At 40.6% G+C, this 22,068-nt stretch overlaps 1 protein-coding gene across 8 annotated transcripts in view; it reads left to right on the top strand.

Annotated features, from left to right (window-relative positions):
- Nucleotides 1–7,903: 7,903 nt before the first annotated feature.
- GPR146 (G protein-coupled receptor 146) overlaps nucleotides 7,904–22,068 on the top strand; it is a 67,857-nt gene continuing 53,692 nt past the window's right edge. For 2 of the 8 annotated variants that reach the window (XM_019542069.1, XM_019542064.1), the window contains exon 1: nucleotides 8,237–8,772. The gene's annotated coding sequence lies outside the window, so the exon portion shown is untranslated. Of the gene's footprint in view, nucleotides 8,864–12,263; nucleotides 14,973–22,068 lie in introns of those variants that run through there. The other 6 variants (XM_019542065.1, XM_019542063.1, XR_002102356.1 and 3 more) reach the window with 5 other exon arrangements.

Raw genomic sequence — 22,068 nt, 5'->3', positions numbered from 1 at the left:
CAAGCAGCCCCTCGCAGGCTGCAGCTCTCCCAGCCTGCAAGGGAAAACCCAGAGTTTCCCAAGTATTTCTCCTTTAAAGGAGAATCCATTTTTAAAGTTTGTTTGCCACCCTTTCATGTATTCTTGTGACCCACTTTTGGGTTGAGACCCGCAGGTTGAGAAACACTGCTCCGGGGGCACTCGGTCAGATATTTAAAAGACTCTGAATCTCCCTTTTTGCTCTGAGAAGGCATTCATTAGAAGGTATCCAATCAGTTAGAAGTGAATTGTTTTTAGGAGAATATCAGGTGTGTATCAATAAGCCCAATGGTATTCAGAGAAGGGTGTCTGTGCCCAATAGGTTGTAAAGAACAATTTTTCCAACTACTTAGTTGGTCTAATAAAAGATATCACATTTACCCAAAGAATCTTGTCTGCTTATGAAGTGCCAAATTCTTAACATGTCATCAATTAATATTTGTGAAGTGATTTAAGGTGACAATGCAACTGCTCAGTGCCATTATTACTAGCTATATGAAAGGGAAGGGTGTGGTGGGTAAGACAGGGCCAAAGATACCTGCTGAGGACTAAACATTTGTTCTGTCTGCATTCCCATATCATCAAGGTTTACTCTGACTTGTCTTTGCAGCTTGCTGTTTTCAAAGTCTAACTGAGCTCAATAGGGGCAAGAAAGCACTTGATTAAATGGGGGGCAGGGACATTTCAGAAAAGAGTTTTGATTTGTTCTGTAAACTATTTTCTGGAAAGGAAGAAAGGTTGCAGCCCACGTGCACGTGCAAACACACTTACACAGGTTAAGCAACTAAAGCAGACATTACATTTGTACAAGAGCCCTTTTAAAACTTATGCTGAAAAGAATTAGTATTTAGGATAAAAGCAGGAAGGTACTTATTTTACAGGAAGCAAAGTTTTTGTTTGATAAGCCATTCCTGCATTTACTGAAATAACAATGTAGCCAGGCGAAATCCAAAAAACATAGGCTACAGTCATTCCTAAAGTGTTTGTAGAAGATTACTACAGCAGCTGTCCCCTAGAGAACAAACTGCACTTAATTTTCTTTTACAAATAATGTAATGAATCTGTTTACTTTTCCTTGAGCCCCGAAGCTTTCAAATAAAGTGACTGTGGCACATCATTAGACCAGTTCTGATAAAGAGGCCTCTGCTTCCTCATGCTTACAGTAAATGCATATCTCAGTACCTTCCCTTCCCTTCCCCCTCACATTCCTCACATTGTCAAAAAGCTCTTTTATCCCTTCCCCAACTGCTCTCCAGTGAAAACAAAACAAGTTGCTTGTACCCCTGCAACTAGGTCCCAATACAAAACACTCATCTGGGCAACATTCATTTCTGGCCAACCAAAACAAAGGCACTGCTCTTCATTTATGTTGGAAATTTTCCACTGTTATAAGTGTCAGGGTTAACACATCACGGTTCTCTATTGAGAGAATATACTGTAATTCATTCCAATTCAAATATGATACATTAGGCTTCTGTTCAAAGTTGCAAACACTTTCCTTATGAAAATGCCAACAATTTTATAATTCATGGAAGCTTTCTATTTACTAATTCTATTAACTTTTACCAAATCATGCTAGCTTCATCAATCTGGCTAATATCTACTATCATCCAGCCTTATGATAATTATCCGGAAGCCAGATGCATTAGTAGCATAGTAAAGTACACCCATTTTGGAGTATATATTCCCTGAAGTTAACGGTAATTTTCTCAGTGATTTTAACAGAATCAGGACCAGACACTTAACAAGAAAAAATGGACTTAAGTTATTTTCAAGACATGTTATATTGAATTTAAGTTGAATGAACTGTGTTTTGATATCCTACTGTCGTACCCATCCTTTATTAAACCAATAAAAGTACCTTGTATCTTGTTCAATCTAGAATCTGATATCTTATTGTTACAGTGTTCCTATCTTTTATAAAACCAATTCTTTATGAAACGAATAATAGTAGCTTTTGATTCTGGCACAGTGTTAATACAATGATTTCTCTCTCTTGCTAATGCAAGCTAACTGCATATTGTATCTTAGATTTGAATTCAGCTTTTCAAAGTTCAGATTCAGAGTTTTCATTTGGTCTTATCTTTATTTAAAAAATAAAATTAAATCCATTCTTCTATTTACACTGCAAAGTATTCCCGTTATCTTATTTCATAATGGGACATACTAATTTTGGTGTTACGTCTTATTGTGAGTATTACTAATATAATTCCACATGCTACCATGTAATACACTTATTTATTGCTGTGATAAATTTAAAGCATGTGCACAGCAAAAACACCACTTTGCTTATTTGCAAAGCTGGCTGCCAACTACCATACCACTTTGGGCTGCAAGCTCCTTAGATCTCTATCTAAAGAAGGTCATGCTAGGTTAACACACTTAAAGGAAGGAAATCCAGAGGAAACCTATTGTTTTTCGCAATCAAGGAGGTGATTTTTTTCTTCTTGGAGTCCTGAAAAGAAGTTAAGGGGTAGCGTACCCCAAATGTGTTATATTGCAATAAGACAGACAAAAATTACACAACCACTTGTGTGTTTGCATGAATAAAAGGATACTAGCTCAGATGCCTTCACCAAATTCAGATTTGTGCAACTGCTTTCTGCTGATGGGAACTTAAAACTCCCCCTTCAGTTACAATTACTGTGTTTACTTGAATCCAAGATGATGTTTTTTCCCAGTCATCATGAGAAAAAGAAAGCTTTCTCTTGGATTCAAGTGCCAGCCCAGGGCAAGCAGCAAGTCAGCTGGGGCTTCGGCCCTGGGCTTGGAGCTGCAGGTGGGGCTGAGCCACTGCCTATCCAAGGCTGGGATGGCTTGTGTAGCAGGGGAGACCCCTGGGTGGCAGGAAGGAAATGGGGGAGACTCGTGTGTGCAGGTAGCGGGGTGCACAAAGGACACTGCATAGCCCCCAGCTCCTCCCACCCCTCCTTACTTCCTGTTTCAGTCCCTCCAGCCCCAAACTGGCCCAGTCAGAGCTGCCACCATTTCTCCCCAGCTGGGCAGGGCTGGGGCCACCGCTGCTGTTGACTGCCCCAGAGCCCCTAAGTGGTGGGAGAAGGTGGGGCAGGCAGCAGGGGTCAGGTGTGGGGGAAATGGCCTGGGGGCAGGTTCCAGAGGGGGAGCAAGAGGTGGAGGGCAGGCAAAGGCATAGGGGGCAACAGGTAGGGGAAGAAAGCAGGATGGGCAGGCGCTGGGGGCGGGGAAAGTGTCTGGTCCCTCCCCCTCCACTGCTGCTTTCTGTGCCACAGCAGTGGAGTGGACAAATTTAAGATGACTTTCCACTAATTAGATTCTTTAAAAGAAAAATAATAACACATTTATAACTTGCTATGTATAGGATCTAATGGGGGTGGGGGTATATTTTAAATATGAAGTGCCTTGGATTTGTACAAATAAGGTACTTCTTTCCTGCTCTAAGTTGCTGGATGGTGCTTCTCTGTACTATTCAAAGCTTGTTTTGCTTCAGGGATGGATACGTGGCAAAGTGCTTCTCAGAAATCACATAAAAAGTTTTAACTTCTGTGCAATATTTCTAAGTAATAATAATATAGTGACCGGATGCTTTTCAAAATTAAGGTACTGGGAAAATATCAGTAATAAAATGAGTGTTGAGCCTGGGTTATATTTGCCTAGTCACTTATATTATTTCAGAAACTGCTTCGATCTGCAGAACGTGACGACTCTAAACTTTGTAGGTGAACGTGAAAACACTGTAAATAGAGAGAAACCAATAAATGGTGAAGACTGGCTAGCTTGGGACCCAACGACTGGCACCTTGATCCATTTTTCCTCTAGGTCACTGATTCCAATTTGAAACAGGTCTGAAAAATTAAACAAATAAAAATACTTTATACTTCAATAGCAATTGAATGGGCTGTGACATGAGAGATGGTGGCTTCCAGATGACAGATATTTACATTGCAACTGACATTGTTCTTGGCTGCCTGTGAAGAGGCAAAGGCACCACTGCATTCCCTCATCCCTTAGAGATGGCTGTTCGAGGACAACGCTGAGGAATACTAACTGCAAGTGTTGGGAAGGAGACTGAAATAATAACATTCTTTGTGTCACATCGCTTTCTATTTTTCTATGAAAGAATCTCGTTTCTAGGGCTACCTGCATATCTTTGCATCAAACTAAACTTCACAGTAATCTCACTGAAAATGGCTTAAAAATTGAAGTGGATTATATGATGCACACTCAGAAAGGGGAAGAAGAAACACAAGAACCTATACCGGAGAAGTGTCATCAATATAAACCAAAAAATGAATACATCCACAATTCTGCTTCCTAAACAGAGGTTGTTTTTTTTAAAATACCCATTGCTATCAAAGCTAAGAACTCGCCCATATTTAAAGAGACAATACTATAAAGCAAAACACATCCTGTCACCAAGAGTAACAGAAAGAAACAAAAAAAAAAGATTAATAGATTCATAGACATTAGGGTTGGAAGGGACCTCGTGAGATCATTGGGTCCAGCCCCCTGCTCAAGGGGCAGGAAATCAGCTGGGGTCAGATCACCCCAGCAAGATGAGCATCCAAGCATTTCGTAAAGGTATCCAGAGTAGGTTCTTGAACCACTTCCAGACTCTGAAAACTTGGACGGTAAAGAAGTTTTTTCTTCTGTCCAGTCTAAAACGGGCTTCCAGCAGTTTGTGACCTCTGGACCTTGTCTTCCCTTGGAGTGCCCTGGTGAACAGGCATTCCCCCAGATCCTGATGCACACCCCTGATGTACTTATAGGCTGCCACCAAGTCCCCCCTGAGCCCTCGCTTCTCCAGGCTGAAGAGTCCTGCACCAGACTCCCAGCCTCTCATAAGGCCTGTTCTCCTGCCCTCTGATCATGCATGTGGCTCTGCTCTGGACTCTCTCAAGCTTCTCCGCATCCTTTTTAAAGTGCATCTGCTTTGACTTGGTTTCTGATGGACCTTCAAGGAGAATCAGTCTCAGATCAGACTCCACAACCAAGGGAGCTCTGCTGCCTGTCAGTGTGTTTTTACAACTCTTCTGCCTGACTTCAGACTAACATGGTTAACTACCTCTCTTCAAAACCAAAAAACATCAGCAAGAGCCTCCCAGTCCCTCTCAACTGGGGAGGTGGGGTTTAAATTAGAGGCATTTCCAACAGTCATTTTGCAGATCCTACAGAGGTTCAAATATAGTAACCAGGACTACAATTTCAGTGGAAGGAAATAGAAGGTAATGGGAAAAAGTAAAATTTAAAATTGTGTGTCCATGGCTCACCTCACTGAAGGGGTTCAATAATAATCTCTAGCAATAAGAACAATTCTAGATAGAGTGTAGTGAGCAGGAGGAGCTTAAAAAGTGGCTCTCTGCTCATATACCCGTCATATATAGTCTACCAATAACGTAGTAAAATGAAAGCAACTTTAGTAAATGTATCCTTATGCTTAATAGTACCAGGTTTCCAGGAAAGAGAAGTTTGAAATTGGTTTTTAAACTAGATTTTTCCATTATCCACCTCTGAATTTCCAGAATTTCAGTTAATGTGAGGTCCCAGGCCATTCAAACTTTTGGTATTTTTGATATTCAGGGAATAGTATTTTAGATGCTCGTCTCTCTCATTTTAGCTCACCATTTACAAGGCTTCCCATTTCTCTCACTGCTTTGTTGCCAGCATACGATGAACTTTACTGGAACCGTGATCTCTACAGGATGGTCTTAGCAAAGGAATCTCATTTTCATTCACGTGCTCTGCAAAGTCGTTACAAATTTGGGCCAGGGTCACAACTGTCCTGAATTTGTATCCCTTCTTACGCATAGGGGGTCATTCTGCTTGCCAACACATGGCAATAATAGGCACAAACAGGCAAATGACTACACACTTGGCTTCCCCACTGTGGCAGGGACGTAATTTCGACTGCTATGTGGAGGTCTGTGTCAGAGATCTATTTGGATGCGAGAGAAAGGCTTGTGGGCCCCTGGCTGCAATTTGGTTACCTGGATGTTATTGGAAATAACTACAAAGAATGAGCAAGAACAAGGTGATGGAAGAAAAGTACAAAGGAGAGAAGCCACACTTATAATACTGAAAGACAGAAAAGAATAACACAAAACGGGCAGGAGAAAGAGGGGGAGTCCAGTTCACTGTAGGTATACAAAGATCCATTTCTGTTCAAGCCAACAGACTTTGAACCTATTTCTTCTAGCATTACTACAGAAGATAAAAGAGGAGTGAAAGAGCAAAAATGAGGAGAAAAGAGAGAATAAAAACAACAGAAGATAAGGTCAATAAACTGTACAATGCCCAGAAATATATGGGGATATGACACCTTAGGTTTCCCCAAAAAGAAAGACTGGATGCACTATACTGTCTTGTTTTTCCAATAATATAAAGAATTTCATTACAAAAAATAAACACTTTCCCCTGAACACTCAATTTTCTCTCCCACTCATGCACCACTTTCCCACTTAAAACAATAACAGAGTCCAAACCTATTAATGTAATTTAAAGCTGCAAGGAAACAGGGCTGAGTTATACAACTCTCAGAAACAAGATTTATAAAATAAAAGTTAACAGATGATTTACTAATTGAGCCTTGGCCAAAAAATGCACAGTAACTATGACTACACAACCCATATAAAAGAATTCACAGCCATATTAAATTATTTAAACTATTATTTTCTGTAGATTTCCACCTTATGAACAGAGGAATTATAAGCATAAAGAACATTTTAAGTTTCATTAAGATACAGAAAGCAGACCTGAAATCAAAGTCACATTTTTTTCCAGCAATGTACTCCTTTCATCAGATAGATATTTTAAAGGTTGCTTTTCACATAGTACATAAAGTAACTTGATTTTTATTATATGTTAGGCCAATAAAAATATTGCTAAAAAATCCAATAATATAAAAAGTGTCCAAAAGGCATCTGGAGAACTAACCAAAAATGCTTTAAAATGATACAGCACACAAAAAATACCTTTCATAAGAGCAAACTTGTTCTTACAATCTTACAACTCTTGGTAATATATACACTGGGAAAAATTACAATAAGCCGATTTGGAAAGGTTTCTATAGACACAACTGATGCAGAAAAACCTCAGACAAGTTCTGCAGAAAGCCAGATTTAAATGAGAACAAGCTTTTGTATCTTTCTGATCCAGGAAAGGATTCTTTCTGCTATTGTATATGTGTAAATGGGAAAAAAGTGCATGTGACCCATGGAGAGATACTGTATCTGTTTAAGAAATACATGTGTCGGTTACCAACTGCAATTACATTTTGATTTGGGATGCATGCAACTTTACTGGCATAAGTCTGCAGTCAACTAAAAGCTGTCGGGTCCTTCTACTATTTCATCCATGTACACACATGCTTCTGCAGAATACGTAACATGTTAACAGTAAGAATTACTGAACAAGGGAAAAGTAAACAATTCAGTAAATTTAAATTAAATGGAAGAGTTTAAGTGCATACAGAAGGAAAATATTTACAGAAACTATTACGTTAGTTAAATTCCACTTTCTAAAATACGTATCCCTGTAAAATTATATGTATGATAACAGATCCAGTTCAGAAACTAAGTCTGTATTTCATCTCAACGACTTTCAGTTATCCTTGGGTGTCATTATCCTGACTGACACCCTCCCAGCCTATGCAGTCCTGCCAATGTCATTCTGCTCAGCCTGTCTCTGCAGCACGAAAAGGAATGTGTATGTATGTATGCATGCATCTGCCATCCTGCTTCACTTATCCCCTGTCCCTGGTTTCATAGTTTCATTGTTGTTAGGGGCTGGAAGGGACCTTACAGATCATCAGGTCCAGCCCCTCTAAACTGTACCAATCAATCAGGTGAAAGAGCATATGCAGCAGAAGACAGAACAGGGTTAGAAAAGTGAAGAAATCACTTTTACCTCCTTCTATGTACTTCAGTTTATTATAAAAGTGCTGCCACCCTTCCCCTCAGAATAAATGAACAGAAGGTTTCCAAGATTGTTAAGGGCACATTGAACAGACACCAGAGGATACAGACCTTATAGCCGCAGTGGCAAAGGCGTCCCTTTTAAGGGACAGAGAAAATGCCCCCGAGTTTGGAAGGGCTGGAGGGTTAGGGAAGGTAGAGGCAGACGGAGATGGTTTGAAATCCTCGCTGGAGACAAACCCAAGAGCTCGCTGCCTCCAATGAAAGGCCCGCGCGGAGTAGGCAGGTTGCCAGGCAGGCTCGGCAGCGTGACCGCACTGCATTGAGTTTCTTTAATGAAAGCCAGGAAAGAACACATTACACAGTGTTTCTCCGGAGAGCTCAAGCCTCCAGTGATTGAAATCAATAAAAACAGCCGACAAGGGGCCCAGGGGGGGAGGAGAGAAACCTCTCCTCTAGCCTTCAGTCTGCTTTCCACTTTCTTCCTCCCCTCTAAAGTACAACTTTGAAGATCAGCCTGACAAACTGCTTCACTTCCAACCCTCAGAAGAGTTTGATGAGGGTGGAGGAAAGGTAGCTTTTTCATTTTTCCTTCTGCTGACCAGGCTCCTTCCACTGTCTTGCGGGGCTAAAGGAATAAAAGGGGTGGGGGGTTCCTTTCAGTCCTGCCTGGAAGAACTACAGACAAGTGCAACCTCTGACATTTCAGAAAAGGGATGAATTTTGCAGGGGAAGAATGTTAAGAGGAGAAAGAGGAAAGAAAACAGGGGATCTTATTCAGCAAGAGCCAGGCATACTGGGGAGGATGTCAACCACTGTTGCGGAGACTTCTGAAACTGTGGAAGAGACTGCATTCAAAAGGGTAAGACAAGGACTATCTGCCTCCTAAAGTGGTCACAACGTTAGAAAATACAGAGTCAATGCAGAGAACCGGATCAGAAGTAAAGGATTTGGTAAGATGCACCCTGTTTTTAATTATTTGGGCTCTTAAGTGTCAAATCAGCAATGTTCTTTTCTACTTTAGTTGCTACATAAAGTTGTAATTTCCTTCTTATTATTAACTCTTAGGAGACTGATTATTTAAAGATACACCATGTTTAATATCCCATGTTAGACTTCTGCCAGATCACTCGTCTTCACTGAGACATGTCAAGGATTTGCGGAACGTGCATATCTGACTTTTTTCCAGTATGCTGAACTGTGCTTATTGACAAGGCAGAGTCAGGCCATTACATAACCTCCCCCCCTCCAAAAAGCCTGTTCCATGTTCTAGGAGGTCCGTTTTGCTATTTTCATTATGAAACATTACAGAGGCCACACGTTGAAGCTGAGCTGCATTTGAAAGACTGCCAGTAATGAATTTCTAATATGCTACATATTTATCTGTTTTATTTATTTTATTCAAATCACCATAGCAGCTACATATACTACAGACCTACACTGAGCTCTGCAGGCTGGCTTAAACCATAAATTCTAGGAATTGTATATATGCTGGCTAGGCTCAATTGATATAAAAATATACACATAACTTTTACAGGCACTTCTCAATTATTTGTTGTTGCAGCCCAGATGGATTTTTTGGGGGTCTTTTTTGGCACATTGTTTAAAAATAACATCTTGTTATGTTATTCTTGGTATGCATATTGTAACAATTTTACTCTGTTCTTAAACATTCATTCATTAGACTATAGAAAACACACTTCATAGGGAGATTCTAGCAGAAAGTGGAGTGGACAGCAAATCCATAGGATTTCAATTATTTATTTACACTTTAATAAGATACCAAGGGCCAAATCTTGCCCCCAGCAAGCAAGCTGAGTGGTTCATCTTCCTTCACAGGACTCCAGCTATCATATGAATGTGATGTATGGGTGCCTTTTGAGCATAAGCACCGCACTTGTACGTGCTGGCAAGCACTTGTTGATAGCAACGTATACGCTGAATGCCTGGAAGGAGGATAGGGAAGGAACCCCATGCAATGCTTTCAGGACCACTCTATGATGGTCTGTGGCGGCTAGTTCAATATCTGTACTTCTGAACCCGAGTTGTGGAGGGAGGCTAAAAATTGTGGGAAGCAGAGACCCCCTAGAGCTCCCTATCTGTGCCTTTGAAATGGGAAACCTCATTTATACTGACATGAGATTTAAGGAATAATACCTTCCTAACTTATGGTGAGAAGAGGTTCATCCTAAGTGTGGGAAGCTACTGACAAAGACTTGATTTTTAAAATTGTCTTAATTTTATCAACAAACAAACAAAAACCAACCCCTTCCCCCTCCTGGGTGATTATTTGGAGAGCTGTGCAATGGACTCATTCCCCTAGTACAATTATCTTTAAATATAAATCTCTGACTTCCTGCATTGAAGCATCACTTTCATAAAAGTGAATTAGCTCAGGCTTAGGCCCCAGCCACATTACTTGCATAAAAACCAGGCAATTATATGTAAAGATTTGCTTGCACAGTTGCAGGGGTTTTTATGTCCAACAGGTGCATACACATTTGTGCAGGTGCTTCCATTGTTGCCGCTTTGGAAATCCGCCCTTTTACAGCTACGTTGCTATTTCCATTACCTGGAAATGCAAAGTACGCTGATCTTGCAAGTTACCTACCCATAAAGCTGAATAAAGTTTTCAGGCATGAATTGATGGATTATTTTTGCACAAATCAATCTCTTTTTAAATGTTTTTAAAAGCATGTATTTTTATCAATTGGGGGAAAAAAACCCAAACAACTAGGTAATAATGTAAGAGGTAGTAATAGTTTATAAGTTATTTTTATTGGTCCAATCTTGGACACTTTGTACAAAAGAGATATTGGTGAGGCATTTGGTAAACATCCAAGTAGAAGTATGGTACTTATCCGATTTCAAGACAAGTTTTTTTCCCCTTCATTTCATATGGGTGGGAAAAGTCTATTCTTTAGGAGTCAAGTAGGAGGCAGTGGGGGAAGGGGTAGGGGGAGAAGTGGTAGCTGCTGAAGCTTGGCTGTGGCCTCGACCCTGGTTTGGGGCCAGAGCTGCAGCTGCTGCCCGCCTCCTCCCCTACTGCCTCTGGACCTCTCTCCTCCTCCTCCATCTCTCCCCGACACTATCTGTGCAGCCCACTCCCCCCGCAGCTTCAGCGCTTCCACTCTTATTCCATGCCAGCAGGCTCTGTCCCTGCTCCAGCGTGGGGCACAGAGCACGGCCCCAACCTGGCCCTGTAGCAGCAGTGCTGGCTCAGCAAGGGGGGTAAAAAGGGGGCTCAAGGCTGCAAGATGCCAGGCATAACGGGAGGGCAAGTGGGGTGGGGGGGAGGCAGCAGAGGGAAAGCTGCCTGCCCCCCACTTCCAAGCTGCCTGCTCCCTTACCACTTACTCCCCCCACTGCTTGGTCCCTTATTGCCTCCCCCACTCCCTGCCATCCTACCTTGCGCCCCCAGCTGCCTCATTACCACTGCTTTCCCTGCTGCAGCAGTGGGAACAAATTTAAGATGACCTTCCAATAATTAGTTTCTGTACATAGAAAATTATAACAAATGTATAAATTCTCCATATATAGAATCTAATGATTGAGGGATTGTCTTAAATTCAGGGTCGTCTTGGATTTGGGTAAATGCAGTAATGTGACAAATGTGGTTACAATTCAAAACAGGTACTGACACAGTATTTTTCTAACTTACTGCACAATACTACAAGTTCTACTCTTTCTTTCCTTGCCTTCTCAGAAAAGTTTCTCGTGTTTTGTCCACTACCTTCATAAGCTCTTTTCACAAAAAAACACCACCTACTTTTAGGGGACATTGTAGTCACTCCCACGCTAAATCAAGTAGCCCCCTCTCTTCCTGCTTCTACAGCAAACTGCATTGCTATGCCGAGAGGCCTATGCAACATGTAAATCCTACCAAACTCTCCAAAATAGGACATATAGGGAATGTGGGCGTCCTTGGCAACAAAGGTTTAGCCATACCAGCTTCCATAACATGGCTACAGACAGACTTCCTTATACAACACACTTCATTTCCATGGCATATAAAAAAACTCAGGTAACTTCCAGCTAAAGAAGGTAGGTCTTGACTGAGGAGAAACACAACACCAAAACATTAAATTTTATATGGATTTCCAATCCCAGCAAAGGTATCAAGGACAATTCACTCCATAGTAACAGTCCACTTCTAGTGGTTCCAATTTGCCATGCTCATCCAATTTGCCAATGTGCCATGCTCATTGTCAAAGCAGGTCTGGGATTGAAATAAACCTTCTCCCTACTGCAGCAGATACAGAATATAACTTCTGGATACCTGTGATTCTCATAGTTCTACTGCCCCGGAACTGCCGCATTATCAGAAATACTGTATATAGTTCCCAATTACAGGTGCTGTTGTGGCCATCACAAAAAGTTCCCAGATATCCTCTTCGCACAACATGTCAGTAAAAGCAATGTTTTAAAAATATTATAACACTCTGTATCGACCAGCAGACTAGATCAATAATTTTGGAGGAGATGGAAGGAAGAAGCAGGTGATCATTTTATTCTAATCTCATGTACCAACGTTGTTATGAAGCAGCAGATATGGAGTAAAAAACCCACTTGAGTGAGATCTCTCATAAAGGACCGTAACCTTTGGGATCTAACTACTTCATTGACTCAGCAACTGCATAATCAGACTTGGCTGAAATATTATCTTTTTGGAGGAGAAGGGATGCTTCCACCTTTCTCAGATGAACAGTGATCTGACACTTTTTGAATACTGTAAAGCCTCTGAAGATCTCCTTTTCAACACTCCTGGATACATGGATGGTATCAGATGGATTTAATTGAGTGCAATCAGTTTGTCCAGTGTAGCAATATAAAAGTGACAGTCTCTCAGACCAACTGATTGCTTCCTTATAGTTTACCTTTCATTTATAATCTCTCAGTAATTAAAAAGGTTATTCTTTGTATGGTAGAAGGCCATGTTTGCCTTCTACCTATTAACAAGATGAATGCAGGGAGGAGGCTCAGCAATTGTTAAAAACTATGGGCTTTTTTTTAAAGGCAGGATAGTCTTCTGCAACTGTTATATCCAGATTCCTTATGGTTTACTTAGTGAGAGAAATAAATTCTTGTTATTAGAGGCAATGAGCTTCACTTCTGTGCATATATTACTTTTTTTTAATATCTACTTAATTACCAGCCTGTCCTCATTAGTCTCAGCTACAGAATTCAATAGAATATATAACTAGGAGAAATTAATGTTCTGGGATTCATTCTCTACTTTCATCCCTCTAACTGTACATCCTTCCAGCTAAATTAAGAGAAAGGATTACCTACCTGGAGAGTGACAAATTACTAATTTGACAGAACCAGGACCTTTATGATTTGATATATTAGGAACCTTTAAATAACCAGTTAAATATTCCACCATTTTCCCTATAATTACTTTATTATATGGATCTTTCACATACACCTCAATTTAGCCTGGCCAAGATCCACAAGGAGGGATTCAAGAAAGCAAACAGTGTGAGCAGCTTTAATTTACATGCGATTAATTTCTTTAGCACAATTAATTTGTTCTATATACTTCCATTTCACGATCCAACATTCCTAATATAAGTTGTGCACACCATCAGCTGGAACACAAAGGACCTGATTATCTATTGCTTTTAACACCTACAGATTTAGACTCTGTTAATCACCTTCTGTGTATACATTGTTCTTCCAAATGCACGTACCTTCCACAGGTTTTAGTAGGGACACCTCGAGACAAGTTCATTCTACTCAAAGAAAAAATGCAATAACAACTTCTACTTATGTTTTATGCACAGTTCATGTTTCTGCCATTTCCGGAAATTTTGTCCTAATGGAATACAGTATTTGACCAAGACTTCAGAAAGTCTATACTGACAATTCAGTTAGGTTTTCTGATTTTCTCCAGACTTCCTGTTCTCTCATACAATTCACAATTACCAACTGCTAATAGTTAAAGTGTATAAAAGAATGATCAGTAGCCAGTCTATAGCTGAATACTAGACTGCTTTAACTGTTCTGGTTCCAAAAAGAGGATCCTACCCATGTCGGGACGTCGATCCCTATGCATACAGCAGCAGTAGTCCTTTCTTGCACCAGTAAGAGAAGCCAACCTCCTACGACACTGCATTGACAATAGCATGGCCTCAAGAAGTCCTCCACACACAATTTGAACATGCTTGCTCTGGTATGCTGTCCTTTACCTATAAGGGAAGTTCCTCCAGAAGTTCCTCAGGAAAAAAAATATCTGTTTTCAGTAACAGAAAAGGTACTAAAATTAGCGAATGTTATCTGTTCCCAAGCAACTGATTTCTCTCTCAAGTCTTTACATATTTCCTGCTTTATTTTTTGCCCCACGATAAGTACGTGCCTGTGATAGCAACTTGTGAACTCTCAAGGCTTCCCCGCACAGTCCGGGAACATTAAAATGACATCTGTTTTTTATAGCATCAGGTGTACCTTCATTATGTTTCTGTGAGGCAGAGCAGAAAATCGAAAACCAATTATGATTTAAGACCCCAAATTAAAACCTGTCGTCTGTTTAGCAAAAATACTTCATAAAACTTGCTTGTGTTTCAACAGACCACACTGAAGTAGATAATTTTAAATGCAACTGGCATACAAAGCAAGGCTTAAAAAAAAAAGACAAATCCTAAGACAGTCAAGTCTTTTCCAGTTATTATGAAAACAAATTTGACTCAAACAACTCCCACACTTCAACAACCAATATCTATCCTGCACATTTCTGTTTGACAAAAATGCAAGTATTATCACTGAATTTCCAGGTCTGGAAGCTGTGGTCTGATTTCAGTCTGGGGCATCTCATTTCCATAAATTAATCTTTATAACTTTGTTAGGGACTTTTAAAAACTCTTCTCTCACATTAGCTATAACATCATTCAAATAAATCCCTGAAAAAACAACTACTGCTTGAGGGAAAGAAGTGTAAATTTTCATAATTTTCATCTGATTACTTACTAATGACATTAAGACAGCATGCAGAAACCTGGGCTAGGCCTAGTCTTCTAATTATTGTACAAACACAAAACAAAGATATGGGCAGACAAGGTTCTTTGGGTGAATCTGATATCTTTTATTAGACCAACTTAAATAGTTGGGAAAAAAATTGTTTAGGCAAGCTCTCAGGTCCCAACTATTTAAGTTGCTCTAATAAAAGATATCAGATTCACCCCAAGAACCTTGTCTGCCTGTGTCCTTAGACCAACACGGCTGCAACCTACACCCCGGTAACAAAGACATGGGCACTGCTCAAGGACACCAATCCAAGAATAAAACAGGGTGCAGTAGGAAGATACTGAAAGAATGACAAGAGAACTACAAATAAAATCAACTACAAATAAAATCAATCAGCACTGACCGGCACAATAGAGAGTGGTGTTTATTTCTCTTATTCTTTTTGGCAATCCCTCACAGTCAAGCATGATTGTCTTCCATGACTATCTTATCTGTGTATCCAGAGATGGCTGATGAGGCCTATCTGGGATCAATCGACTACTGTAGCTTGGACATGCATTTCCATGTGGGCTGCGTGGCACTGGATCCTTCATTTGTTCCATGACACTCTGTTTCTGCTGCTCTTGCTTTTCCACCTCCTGTTGTTGTCTTGAAGTTTCAAAGTACTGAGATCCCTGCAGCAGACTCTTCCTCTATAAGGAGCAGGCCTGGGCAATAGTCTTCCATGAGATCACATCAATGTTGCATTTTTTTTTTAAAGTTAGCCTTGAGGACATCCCTGAAGCTCATTCTCTGCCCTCTTCTTGAGCATACATACATCTTGGCTGAGCTGGGAGAATAAAACTTGTTTTGGGAGTCTGGACTTGGACATCTGGATGACACAGCCATCCCAATGAAGTTGATTTTGGATGATTGTTGCCTGGATACCTGTGGTGTTTGCTTGCAGGAGATGCTAATGTTGGTACATCTGATGCTAATGTTGCTACTGGATTTGGAGGAACTTCTGCAGGAAGCATTGATGGTACTTCTCCAACAACTTTAGATGTCTCCTGTATGTCATCTCAGCTCCATATGCTTTGTTTTGGGTTTGATGTTGCAATCTTCAAACACCCGTTTCTTCAGGCATCCAAAAGCTGAATATTTGAGGTGAAGTTGGATTTCTTCACTGATGTCAGCCTTCTGTGAGAGATGGCTTTCAAGGTATGGGAAATATTCAACATGGAGCCTCACCCTGGATGTTGATCCAGCTCTAGGTGTTCATTTATCATCAAGTTATTTGTAGCCATCATTTTAAAGGAAAGTTTCAAGTATGGATATGAAAACAGACAATGAGGTAACCTTGCTGAGTTTTACACGCTACTCCACTTAAGCATGAGAGAAAGGATACATCTTGTTTGAAATGCTAACAAATAAAAAATGAATTCTGGTAATGCTGAAAGAAAAGAGACAAGAAAGGAGGCAAGAATCTGTATTTCAGCAGCATATGAAGAAATGTCAGTTGGGGTGAGAGGCTATGAAGAGCTTGAAAGCTAAGAGAAAGTAGTTTGAGACTCTGGAAAAAAGATTTTAAAAAAATTAAAAAGAAGGAGCCAGTGAATGGGTGGAAAGATAGAGGTAACGTGGACAAAGTGACAAGCAAAGATCTTTGCAGATGGTTCAATTTGTGTCTGCCAGACAGAGTGCTCAGATGATGTAAAGGAACAGGCACAAATCAAGGAGGAGGTCCTGGTAAGCCTCCACTACAAATTGGGGGAAACATGCTGAGAAGAATCCTCCATACAACAAACTGTAGGAGTGCCTGGAGAAGAAAGAGGACAACCAGATGGAGATAGTCATGACAGCAGAGGGACAAGAAGATAACAAAAGAAGAGCTCACTCAATTGTTTCAGAGGAAGATAGAGGGTCAAGAACAAGGAAGAAGTACTGGTTCTCAGCTGTGGCCATGAAGAAGACACCAAAGTCTTGACTAAGGAGAGACCTTTTCTAAGAGCTCATTAGGAAATGGAACGTCCATCCCAAGGGATATTCTACATTCAAAATTTGTTTTCACTCTAAAGAAGACGGAACAATCAAAATTTCAAATATGTTTTTCACAGACTGGATATTTTGAAGACTTCCAATTTAGAATGATTTGCTTCAGTAATGTTGGACAGTTATAATATTATAAACAGTAAATATTACAGATAAATACTACTGAAATAAAATAATATCAAGCTGTTTCAGGCTCAACACTAGGAAAAACTTCTTCAGCGTTAGAGTGTCCAGACTGTGGAATACGCTCCCTCCAGAGGTGGTACAGTCGTCTACCCTGGAAATCTTTAAGAGGAGACTGGATAGTCACCTTGCTGGGGTCACCTGACCCCCGTTGTCTTTCCTGCCTGGTGCAGGGGCCTGGACCTGATGATCTTGTAAGGTCCCTTCCAGCCTTACATACATGAATCTATGAATAAAAAAGCTTGAACAAAATGAAATCCAACAATGAAGTTGAAAGGCAATATTTTTACCCTATCAAAACGGAGTTCTTTGATGTTATCAAAATGAAACATTTCATTACCTTTCTGTTTGGATTTCTATCACATCAACACATTATCCAAACATTCTGAACTAAGCTGTATTTTCTTCAATGGAAAAGCATCCCACTGAAAAGATTTTCTGAACACCTCTTAACAAGAGCTTTTCAATGGAGTGCAGGGAGTGGAAGTTAGGATAGAGAGGACCTAGGATGAAACTAAAAGAGATGAACTCCAGACAGTGATGCAGATAGTATATTTAATGAGATCAAGGGGAGAAAGGAGTGTGGCAGAAGCTGGAAACACAAGAGGTCAGAGGTGTTTGTTTTGTTTTGGCTTTTTTTAAGATGGGAAAGACATTTTACCTCCCAATGTTGCCTTTCTTCTCAAGATCTTTAAATAAAATTACCAGCCTTTAACTTTGACCTTTCTATAAAATCTGCTGTCACTTTCAAGCACTTATTTTAGTCATAAACTCTTAGAAGTTAGAAATCATTTGGGAAGTTTTGATGTCTTGTTCGTTATTTATGAACTAGTAGATAAACAATGATAACAGGGAACAATCAAGGGACTGCACCTCTAACTCAGTAAGTCACAAAAAACAGCATAACTAAGTCCCTGCCCAGTTCTGGAACACATTCACAATGTTTTTGTATAAATCTACCCAGGTGTAACTATAATGGGACATGGGATTCAACTATATAATAAGACACTAATCTGGTAATCAAGTATTAGTACCCTAATTGTAAATGTCATGTCAGGAAGTATGACTCATTTTAGCAGTTCTAATACACTGGACCTTGTGATTTCTTGGCTTCTGGTCCTGCATTCAGCTCTCAATATAATACAGTAATACCATGTAAACTTACATTTTTCTTCAACATGTGCTGAGTAGTTATTCTATTTCTATATCACGATTATTTATATTTTATGCAACTGCCATGCTGCAAGGTCTCAGTGTCAAGCTGGAGACAATGCAGGGGTGGGGCTTTCTATATTTTCTTCTGTTCAACATCTTGTGCGATTCATCCACAATGAATGGGCCAGAGTTAATGGGGAGATCAGGCAAAGCAAGTTAGAGCTTATCTACAGTGAGCTGCTCATCATTAGCATTTGTCTTCATGTATGGGTCCCAACCAGGTTGTTGTTGGTAGTCAACTTGTTTGTCTTTGATACTTCTGCTCATATGCACAGATATACTACACTGGAGTATATATCAGGACTGCCAGGAGTAGCATCAACCAGCTGCTCCAAGAGTCCATAGCACAGCCCCTGGGCTTCAAAGTGCAAAGCCAACAAGGGAGGTGATTAAGTCATCAGCTTTAGCAAGAAGATTTGGCACACTTTGTTGCATTTGCTCTGTTTGTTGTAAAGGCTGAGAAGTAAAGAGGGTCCTCTACAAGGCAGTTCTATCAATATGAGAGTGTCCTGCTAAACCAAAATTGCCAGTAGAAATTATCTACCTTGCAGAAGCCTGTGATCAGTGCCAAAGGATTGTGACTTAGTTCACAAGGCTCTCTCTGCCAAGCTGATAACATGGTATGCAGTTGTTCCCAAATAATACAAATGGAGGCCCTCCCAGCTGGGCAACATACAAATACAGAAGAGACAGAGATTATTTAGTTTCTACTCTGAGAACCACTGCTCTCCCAGTAGAAACCACAAGCATGCAGATGTTCCAGCTTTTCTCCTGGAACAAAGATGTGTGCGCCAAGAAAAAAAATAAGTCAAGCACAACCAGACAGAAATTGCTCCTGGGAGAGTTTCTCCTGGGAGAAGGAGCATATGCCCACTTTTTGTGACTTATCTCCTCTCAGAAATCAAGAGCAGAGATGTCGGGAAAACTACGGAAGAATATAAGAGCATTGCTTGGGCATACAGGGATGAAGTCAGGAAGGCCACAGCAAAATTGCAGTTGTAGCTAGCAAGGGATGTGACAGGTTTCCTACAAGTATGTCAACAGTAAGAGGAGGATCAGGGAAAGTGTGGGTCCCTTATTGAATGGGGGAGGCAACCTTGTGACAGAGAATGCAGAAAAGGCTGAAGAGCTCAGTGCCTTTTTTGCCTCAATCTTCACAGGTAAGGTCAGCTCCCAGGCAGTACTGTTTGGGGAGGAGGTGAGTAGCCCTTAAGGCTGAAAGGACAGGTTAGGAACTACTTAGAAAAGTTGGATGTGTGCAACTCCATGGGACCAGATGGGATGCATCTGAGGGTGATGAGGGAGTTGGCTGATGTGACTGCAGAACTGCTGGCCGTCATCTCTGAAAACTGATGGCAATCAGGACAGGTCCCGGATGATTGGAAAAGGGCAAACATAGTGTCCATACTTAAGAAAGGGAAGAAGGAGGATCCAGAGAACTCCAGACCAGTCAGCCCCACCTCAGTTCCTGGAAAAATCATGGAGCAGATCCTTAAGGAATCCATTTCTAAGCACTTGAAGGATAAAAAAGTGATTACGAACAGTTGGCATGGTCCAGGGGCAAGTCATGTCTGACCAACCTGATTGCCTTCTAGGATGAGTTGGCTGGCTGTGCGGATGTGGGGAGATGGCTGGATGCAGTGTACCTTGATTTTAGCAAGGCTTTTGATACTGGCTCCCACAGCATTCTCACAAGCAAGCTAAGGAAGTACGGGCTGGATGAATGGACCATGAGGTGGACAGAAAACCAGCTGGAACGTCAGGCTGATAGGGTAGGAATCAAAGGCTCGATGTCTAGGACCCAAAAGATTACGATGTACATCCTATTGTTCATGCCAAATAAACTTTTTGAAAGGTCCAAGATGTGCTTAACTGTATCTAATATTTCTAATCTATTCTTTTTGATCTCTGAGTTTGTGACTTGAAAACAGAGAGACAAGATAGATTAGATAAAATTAAGCACACTGACATTTCAAGTGTTTTCCCTGAGCAAAAGCAAAAAGCGAAGCTTTCTGCAGCCACACACAGAGGCTGAGTTCAGGACAGGGTAAAGAAAAAGGGTTCAGTGTGTTTTCTATTACCTCTCTTTACATACTGGTTAACCTAAGGAGCAGCTTTGATGATGATAATCTCAGAGAAAGTGTGTGACTTACAGGAGTGGTAATATTATAGTGATAGTCAACTACAAAAAGGAAGGCAGTAGGGGCTGGAAAAAATAAAGGCAGTCCAAAATGAAGAGAAGGATACAAACTTCGTATAGATGAGGCCTTCCCTAACAAAGCATATAAACTGTTCTTAAGTTGACAGTTTTATAACTCTAAATGGTTTTGAAAATGAAATCCAAACTCAGAAGCAAATATGTACTCTAAATCACTCAGCAGTTGCTGCTTAGAAAACCAGAAAACCACTAACCCCAGCAACAAAATGCGATGCTTCAAGTAAGCTTTAATGAATTGAAAGTCAGGATTTTTTATGCTTTTAAATTTTGGTTTTCTATATCCTGGAAACCTTATAGCAACTTCTGACAGGTACAGCAGGACTGAAACCATCCATTGCACCAACTTTTTATGCAATGAAAAGTAAGATATCAAGTGATAAAATGAGTTCAGACAGAGGGCATATGTTAAGCAGTTGTAGGTCTGTTTAAGCTTTCTTTATGCCTTAAAACTCAATGCCATTACAGAGTTCCCCTGCTTCCCTACACCTACATCAACATGTAATATATATAATTAAAATGACCGATATTACCACAGAATTTCTGGAGCAGCATAAGAAATATGCTGAAGCTATCAATAGATTTAGTATGCTTTCTTCGCCAAAGCAGATCATGCAAATAAAGCAATCTTTGTAAACACAATCTTTGTTTCTAGGCAGCCTGTTTTAAAACAAAACAAAACAAGATTTTAACAAGTTATGATTAATACTGATATGAACAAGGCGTTGTCACTTATTTGTATGATATTCAACATGGGTAATGCTAGCATATAACTTCTGTCTTGAATGGGAGGTGGCAAGCTTAGAGCTGACGTATCTGATGATGTTATCACAACTCTCATAGTACTCGGTGGCTTTTAAAGGTTCTCATAAATCAAAAAGATTTGTGCTTTCAATTACCAAAGTCCAGCCCTTATCCAAAACGGCCACCATATCCCATTATGTCAGTAGGAGATGGCCACAGGTTGCTCCCAAAAAAGGTGGAAGTAATTTCCCACAATTTCCAAATGGGCTGCAACCAGGCTACTTTCAGGAGAGCTGACGATACTGTAGTCATCCTGGGTCTGATTCTGTTCATACCAAAGTCAATGGCAAAAGTCCCATTGACGTGAGTTGCGCAGGACCGGATTTTACAAAAAAACTCAGTCAGGAGACAGGAAAACCAGACTAAAGCAGCAGTGGAGAAAATGTGTTGGCAACAAAGATGACAAGAAACTATGACAGAGTCAGAAGAATTTGGGAGGGGAAGAAAAGAACAACTAAGGTCATTGCAAGGATGTGTGAGGAGGAGAGACTGCTGGGTGCAGAAGAATATTATTGTAGGTGGGAAAAGGAAAATGACAGAGGAGCAGAAGGAAGGCACAGAAACAAGGAGGGAGCCAAAAGCAGTGGAAGAGCAGACAGGGAGATAGTGACAGGTTAGACATGGTGGGGGGGGAACGGACGGACAAGGAAAATATTGGAGAATGGGAACATAGCAGACAAGCGAGTGACAGAAGTCCCTGTTAGAGAACTGAGAGAGAATGTGATGCAGCAGCTGCTTATCCTGACT

The sequence above is a fragment of the Crocodylus porosus genome, unplaced genomic scaffold (genome assembly GCF_001723895.1).
Source record: "Crocodylus porosus isolate Cpor-Errol unplaced genomic scaffold, CroPor_comp1, whole genome shotgun sequence".
Classification (NCBI taxonomy): domain Eukaryota; kingdom Metazoa; phylum Chordata; order Crocodylia; family Crocodylidae; genus Crocodylus; species Crocodylus porosus.
The sequence above is the reverse complement of the archived record's forward strand: the minus strand, read 5'-3'. Positions and strand labels throughout refer to the sequence as shown.